This window comes from Phoca vitulina, unplaced genomic scaffold (assembly GCF_004348235.1).
Source record: "Phoca vitulina isolate PV1807 unplaced genomic scaffold, GSC_HSeal_1.0 scaffold9, whole genome shotgun sequence".
NCBI classification, from domain to species: domain Eukaryota; kingdom Metazoa; phylum Chordata; class Mammalia; order Carnivora; family Phocidae; genus Phoca; species Phoca vitulina.
Window position 1 is genome coordinate 4,935,675 of NW_022589712.1, and position 7,336 is coordinate 4,943,010.

The 7,336-nt window shown below is 44.6% G+C and overlaps 1 long non-coding RNA gene across 1 annotated transcript; it reads right to left on the reverse strand.

Moving 5' to 3' along the window:
• Positions 1 to 5,069: 5,069 nt before the first annotated feature.
• LOC116634350 lies at positions 5,070 to 7,039 on the reverse strand. The gene is made up of 4 exons (XR_004299950.1): positions 6,771 to 7,039; positions 6,384 to 6,559; positions 5,749 to 5,852; positions 5,070 to 5,382 (listed from the first exon to the last, which is right to left on the reverse strand). It is a non-coding gene; the product is annotated as an uncharacterized LOC116634350 (long non-coding RNA).
• Between the last annotated feature and the right edge of the window lie 297 nt (positions 7,040 to 7,336).

Below are 7,336 nucleotides of genomic sequence, written 5' to 3' on the forward strand. Positions count from 1 at the left end.
TTTCCCTCATATAATGATGCTGGCTCTGTCAGGAATCCCTCCCTCCCTCTTTATCATCTGGTCAATTCCTATTCGTTCTACCATCTTCCCTCCCTTCAATGTGAGGTCCTCTCCAGTGTTCCTCTAGAGGAATCTTTCCTCCTCTCTGGACCACCACGTACAGTTGCCCAGGTTGTTCACTGTGCAACTCCAGTGGGTGCTATTTTCAAAGCCAGTTACATTGGAATACATATGAATAGTGCCCTCCTGGGGTTGTGCAAGGTACCTATATGACATAATACTCTTTCTTTTGTTCTTCCGCCGCAAAGTAAAATCTTGTTTTTGTATAATTTCTTCTTACCTGCTACTGAACTCTGTATCTGAGGAGTAGGTTTTTCTTTGCCTCTAGGGCAACCTCTAGCACCTTCCAGTCATAGGTGGCTCTCTCTAAATGTATAAATATATGAGCCAATTGATTGGTTAATTCTAATTTAATCATCAATTCTCCACTTGCTCCTCAACCACACTGCTAACTTAATGAAGATTTGGGATATATCCTTATGCATACTGTAAGCATCTTGGGGAGGTGGGGTGCTCAAATAAAAACCCAGAAAGAGAATGTGTGGAATAAAACTGTGTGGACACTGAAAAAAAGGTCTCAAGCACCCTGCATGATTCTGATCGAATGCTGGGTTCCCATGGGCTTCCCCATCTGCGCGCATACAGGGCACGAGTGTTCAAAGTGAAGCAGGCAGGTAAACAAACTGCCAAAAAGGAGTTCTCTGTGCTTTGGGAGGAAATGTTGACATTACTTGTCTTTACCCTGGAAAAGGTCAAAGGAATCTCTCCGTGGAGGCATTCCAACCAGAATGTGCAGCCCTTTATTTGTAAAGGGAAAGCTGCTGCTGAGGGCAGTACCCACCCAGACAGGGTGTGGGCTCCAGGCTTGGGGATGAGCGGCTCCCGACCTTGCTGGATTTGAACCTCTCACCGGCCCTCTCCAGCGCAGGTGGCCTCCGTGAGGAATTAGTGAATGACTGATCAAGCAGAGAGAAGTCTTTACTAAAAAATATTACCCTGAAAGATTAGACCTCCATTTTCAATAGACTTCGAGTTAATGTAATAAAGATAAGCTAGACTCCGTGTAACTGTCCCAAATTACAATTCCTTACACATTGCAGCGGGGCGTGCTGTGGATCACCCCAAAGATCGCGCCCCCACAAAATGAATAGTGACACCCCAGCCTGCGCTTAGGGGTCATTCTGCCTTGTTCCGAACGTATTGTTTCGATTCAAATTATTTCTGGAAACAAGATAATTGTCTCCCGGCTGCATAATTCCCCGAATTCTCCCAAGGCGCCGCTGTTGGAAGAACGGGAGCGGGGAGAGGAAGTTATTAGCAGCTCCAGACACGCGCCCGCACACCCTCCCCTGGGCCTCTCCAGCTCCCCGGGAATAGAGATCAGCTTTTCAGTGTCCACCCCAGAGAATTCTTTTCCGTTTTCGGGGGAGACAGGAGGACAACTTCCACATATTTACAACAGTCACAAATAGGAAAGCGGGTGAAAAAAATTTCTAAGGAGAGAATAGACAGGATCCTGAAAGATCTATTTGTAGAAAGTCTTGCTAACAAGCCAGAAGCCAACGCTTTAAGATCACTCATGTAAATACCTCCCAGGATGTCTTCCCTGATTAAGGATGTGTGAGGGTTATTGAGTTTTGAATTAGATGCACTTTAATAAAACAGTAGAATGTTCTTATCTGATTGCACCTGTATTGATTGTGTTAAAGAGGTCTATACTTGGATCAGGGTCAATGATTTTACATAAATTTACTAGGGACTCAGACTGGGGATTCGTTTTCAGATTCTTGCAGGCTATCCAATTTCTTAGATTTCAGTAATCTAAGGAATTTAGGAGCATGCCTCTTGTTGAAGAATTTTTTTTTTTTTTGGCTTGTGTTATATTTTGCTCGATCTTCCTGATTACCTACTCCACTGAATTATTTTTTAAAAAATAACTTGCATTAAATAATATGATTTATTTCAATTGTTTTTAAAGTTGAAGAAGTCTTTTGTACAAATATAAAATGCATCGTTAAAAATCACATACAAAAGTTAGCTAGACATCTACATAAAATGGCATGCATAATTCAAAATTAAAATGCATAATGTGTTCAACTGATATGCATTCAGCAAGAGTAGACTTCAGATTACTAGTTGTATTGTTTCTGATGCCTTCTAGAAAATCAATATGTACAAGTAAACTCATGGTTAGCCTCCCACCTGTTAGTGCTGTAAACCTCACTTCTGTAAGGAAAGACATTAACTGAGCTGAAGTTTAGCACATTTTCGATTGCTATGTGTATAACATTGTAGAATGTTATAACATTCTATAATGTTATAATATAATATATAAAATGAGGACATTAACAAGGGCATATTACAGACATATTCTTTTAACATAGTTTTTAGATTTTATAAATAAAACCAACACCTCATATTAGAATTAATTAATTCTTTCATTCAACATTTTTTTTTTCTAGATCCTACAGTACTCTGGCACGGTTGTAGGAACTGGGGCCATCATGGTGAATGAGACAGATGGGATCCCTGCCTTTATTGATCCAATGAGCTAGTGCAGATCACAAACAACAATGAGTAAACAAAGAGAAACATACAACTTCAGATAAAATGAGGACACCTTTGCCCAGTGGGGTCATGAAAAAATGGAGGCGAGGGTGGGGATTACTGGCTGGTAGGAGTGGGGTCATCCTCTCCTAGGAGGAAGTAAGAAATTAGCAGTAACATGGCTGAAGAGAACGAGAGGAAAATGTGAAAATGTGTGGGAGAAAAATCAGCAAGGGTAGAGACCAAATGTGCACATGGGTTTGCTAGGTGTTAGAAACATTATGGCTAGGAAAGAGGGAGTGAAGAGGGTCCAGAGCATAAAGAACCACAAAGGACATGGGACCTTTTGTTGAGGACTGTTGGAAAGCAACTTAGTAGTATGTAAGTAGGGGACTAACATGTTCTCATTTGTGATTTAAGATATCACATTGGCTTGGGGCGCCTGGGTGGCTCAGTTGGTTAAGCGACTGCCTTCGGCTCAGGTCATGATCCCAGGGTCCTGGGATCGAGCCCCGCATCAGGGTCCCTGCTCCGCGGGAAGCCTGCTTCTCCCTCTCCCGCTCCCCCTGCTCGTGTTCCTGCTCTTGCGGTCTCTCTCTCTCTCTCTCTGTCAATTAAATAAATAAATAAAATCTTAAAAAAAAAAGATATCACACTGGCTGCTGTATGGAGCACGAATTGGTAAGTGCATGAAGAGAAGCCGCAAGAAAATACAAAGCCATGTCAAGCACTGCTAATACCTACTCACACCTCTTCTCCTTGACTTACTCAGTGAAAGAACTCAGTATTGCTTCTGGGCAGCAATGTGACCACCTAGACAACTATGTTCACCCGCCCTCGTTCAGGTGGGAGCTGCTAATGGCGTGTAAACAGAAGGTGTCGTGGATTTGCTAGACAGGGAAATGAGCATGTGGCATGCATCCTGCTTGCCCTTCCTGGTTCCACTGGGTGCGGTCAGTGATGTGACCTTGACGGCAGGCAGGAATGACGCCGGCAGCTTGGACCATGGGGCACCTCTAGGATGGTAGAGCAGGAGGGCAGAAGGATTCTTGTCTCTGGAATTCCATGTGAAAGCGTGAGCTTCCATTTCCACTGGATTTATAGTGGGCAGATCAAATTCTGATCAGTCCAGTAAGTGACAATGGCTCCATGAGACAGGAGAGTGCTTGGATTGGGCACAGTGCAGATGGTGGGGATGGATGGATGTCAATGTATATTTGAAGGTAGAATCATGTCTGACTACTGATCTGAATCTCTGGAATGAATGTGGACTGTAAGAGGAAGAAGAGAAGCATGAGGAGAAGAGGAGAAGCATGATAGCTCCTGGAATTTTGGCCTGAATTACTGGTCGGATTGGAAGCATGGATTACAAAACCAGTTCTGAGCATATAATTACAAGGGGACAGCTTTGTGATGAAAGTATGAGCAACTTCCCTATACATCACTTCCATTTTTTCAGTGAAAACAAGGTCCTCAGCTGAGAGTGTGGTGTTGGGGGCCTCGGACCCTAGTGGAGAGAGGGCAGGTGTGGCGTGGCCATCTGGGAGGGGAGAGGAGGGGAGAAGAGGGGAGAGGAGTAAATCGAGCTGGGACATGTACTGACACAATCTTCCCAGCACCAGCAGAATTTTAGATATTTTTCCCAGGCCACATTCAACTCATCTGGGCACAGAGTTAAGAGTTGGATTTAACCAAAATGGTGCTTTGACTAGGGATGGAGCGGCAAGAGCACTGAGAGTGTATCAGGGGAGTCACCACAGTGATGGACCATGCCACCTAAGCTGCGTGGGTAGGGTGAAGGAGAGGAAGTGGGATGAATGCTGGGAAGGGTGGCATGCATGAATGAGAGGGCTCGGTTTAGATGAAGTCATATTGGTGTGGAAGTACCAGAGTAAGTGAGCCGGAAAGATAGAAACTTGGGTCAGAAATGCTTTAATTAAAGATTTTGTAGAGTGTGGCTACTGGTAATAATAAGTACAAGAAATGGTCCCAGAAATGGATGACAGAAGTGGGAGGAGGAAAAATTATATTGGAGGTGAGGGAATTGAGGGGCAGTGTGTTTGATGGTCTTTTACCTGGATGTGAAAATCACCAGGGATGATGAACAGTGCTTTGGTGGTGTGGGGGAAGAGGGTGGGGACGAAGGGTGTGAGGGAGATGTGGGCTCTGAACTCGGCTCAGGAGAATGGTGGATGATGTCAACAAGGACAGGTAGCACTTGGGATAATCTAATGATGTGTGCTGCAAACATCCTGGTGGGCTCCTCTGCTTGGTTCTTCTTGTTTGTTTTATGGAAGAGAGACAAACAGTGGTCTGGAAGGAGAAAATACAAAGACCTTCATCTCCAGGCCCTGAGGTATGCACCACGTGGGAAGTAGCCATCACCTGAGAGACTTGCAGGGAGAACTATGGCTTCAGGAGGTCATTAGATCTGTGTCAGAGCACGAAGGTGATGCACGGATAACAAGATTCCACAAATGACATAAAAAGATGAAGAAAAGCAAACCGAGAATACACATGTGGAGGCCAATGACTGGAACACACTTCAGACTGGAACCTATGGAAAGCATCTTTATTGTGGAAGGTGGGATCAGGGCATGAGGGAAGGAGAGAAGGCTCCTTATTGTAGCTTCATTAGTCGGTACAGCTGATCCCGAAGCTCTGAGGATCATTCAGTTCCCATTTCCTCTCAGAGAACAGATGTGAAAGTCAAAACTGGACAAGTTTGGTCAGGCAATCTCTGTTGAAGTAGCCCTACCCTCAACCTTCCCTGTGCTGCAGGGGAGAAGTCAGTGGATTGTCACACAGGGACATCATAGTGTTTTCTCTTAGAAAATGTCCAGAGACAGAGTGGTATGTACTTTTAGCTTTAGTTCCTAAGCATGGTACTAGATATGCTTGATGTTCTTTCCAAATCTAGGAATCCATTAACTTCAAGCAATTCTTAGAATAACAAGACATCAAAATGAGGTTTTAAAGAAAGAAATTCTAAGATCCAAAAATGTTGACACCAGTCCTTCCTGGGCTGTGTCTCCCTTCCACACACACACATTCTTCCTAGTTTATGTTAGTCATTCAAACCTCATTGACCCCCCCCCTTTTACGCTCCCTTGGTGTCCTCCATGCTCATTAGGTACTTACAAGATTATGTCATCTATGTTCTTGTCTTTATACTAGACTTGAAGTTTGCTGTCTTTCCTCTTCGTGTCTCCAGGACTCAACAAGTGGTAAGCTCTTGGGAAATGCTTATTGGGTAAAGAAGAAGAAATAAAAGAATGCCCTGAGAGACATCACACAAGTAGGAGACATGGTTTTTCTTTTCATGAGCCCAGACATATCCTACAAGGATAGAGTTTCCGCCATTCTCCTTATGGCCAACTGCATTCACCTTCTTCTTCTCCACGTGAGCCAAGCTTCCTGGTGGAGACCATGGACATGGCTGGTCATTGTCATGGTTGTGATAGCATTTTTAATACCAGCTGTCCTCTACCCAGACAAGGGTGACCATAGGAGTATCCATCCATCCTGTCAATAGGCCCTGACATAATGCATGACACTCATTGACATTTATTGATCCACTAAGTCATTGGTAGTCTCCTCACTCTGCCTGCCTCCAAGAATTAAAGGCTAAAAAATAAGCGTATTTCAATGACTCCACTTACACATTTCAAGAATATTCTTGAATAGGCTCTTCAAAAACCAAACAAAGGAGCACCTAATTGTATCACTGAAGCTAAAGAGCACACAGAACAGCATCACTGGTCAAAGCCACTTACCGGGGCATTCTTTCAGTCACGGTCACCTCATGCTGCACCAACACAAGCAAGGGCCACATGCAGAACCGAATCGTCCCACAGTGGGAGGCGACCTTCAGGGATCCTGGCCTCCACAGGTAACTTCACGTTGTCAATGTCACTTTTGTCCGAAAGCCAACATCCCTCAAACTAGGGAACTAAGGAAGAAGTTAAGGATACAATTAAAGTAAATCACAAAGAATTAAGGGAAAAGTAATTGCCTGTAAGCAAGACAAAGAGGGGGTTTCATTTCCTGACTGCCATGGCTATCATAAGGCGACAGCAGGGAGCCTGACCATCTCTGAGTGCGGGCTCCTGTCACACTCCAAAGCCACGTGCAGATGGCAACACAAACCCACAGCCACGAACCTGCTGAGGAGGGTCCGGTGCACTGGCTGCCGAGATTCTGTGCCAACTGGGCATTTGGGAACCACTGTGGGAAGAAGCTGAGATTCAGCGCTGGCTTAGCATTTGCAGATGGGGGTCCTGGGAGCTGTTGCAGACCCCCTCCGTGACTTGGACCGCCTCAGCTGGGATGCAAGGCCAGCAAACATGCCAGCAGGAGAGCAGGACGAGCTTCTTCCAAGATTCAGCGGTAATGTGAACACACAGAAGTGTTTCCAGGGAAATGGGAGAAGGAGGAAGAGAGACTCATTTGTCCACGGGGAGTGGGGGGGACGACGGAGTCCTTCGGTCCTGAATAGTTGCTGTTGGCTGTGAATAGTGACCATTGACAGGCTGAGGAAACACAAGATCCTTCTTGCATCTAAATTTTGGGTCCTGAGACCAGACACAAAAACTGTTTTGGGAACCACGACTGATCCTTGCCAAAATTTTTACTGGTTCATGGTGAAATCAGAAAATAATGACAGCAGAGAGTTTTTTGTAAAGCCAAATAGATTCATAAGGTAATACCTTATTTTTTTTCTTATTAA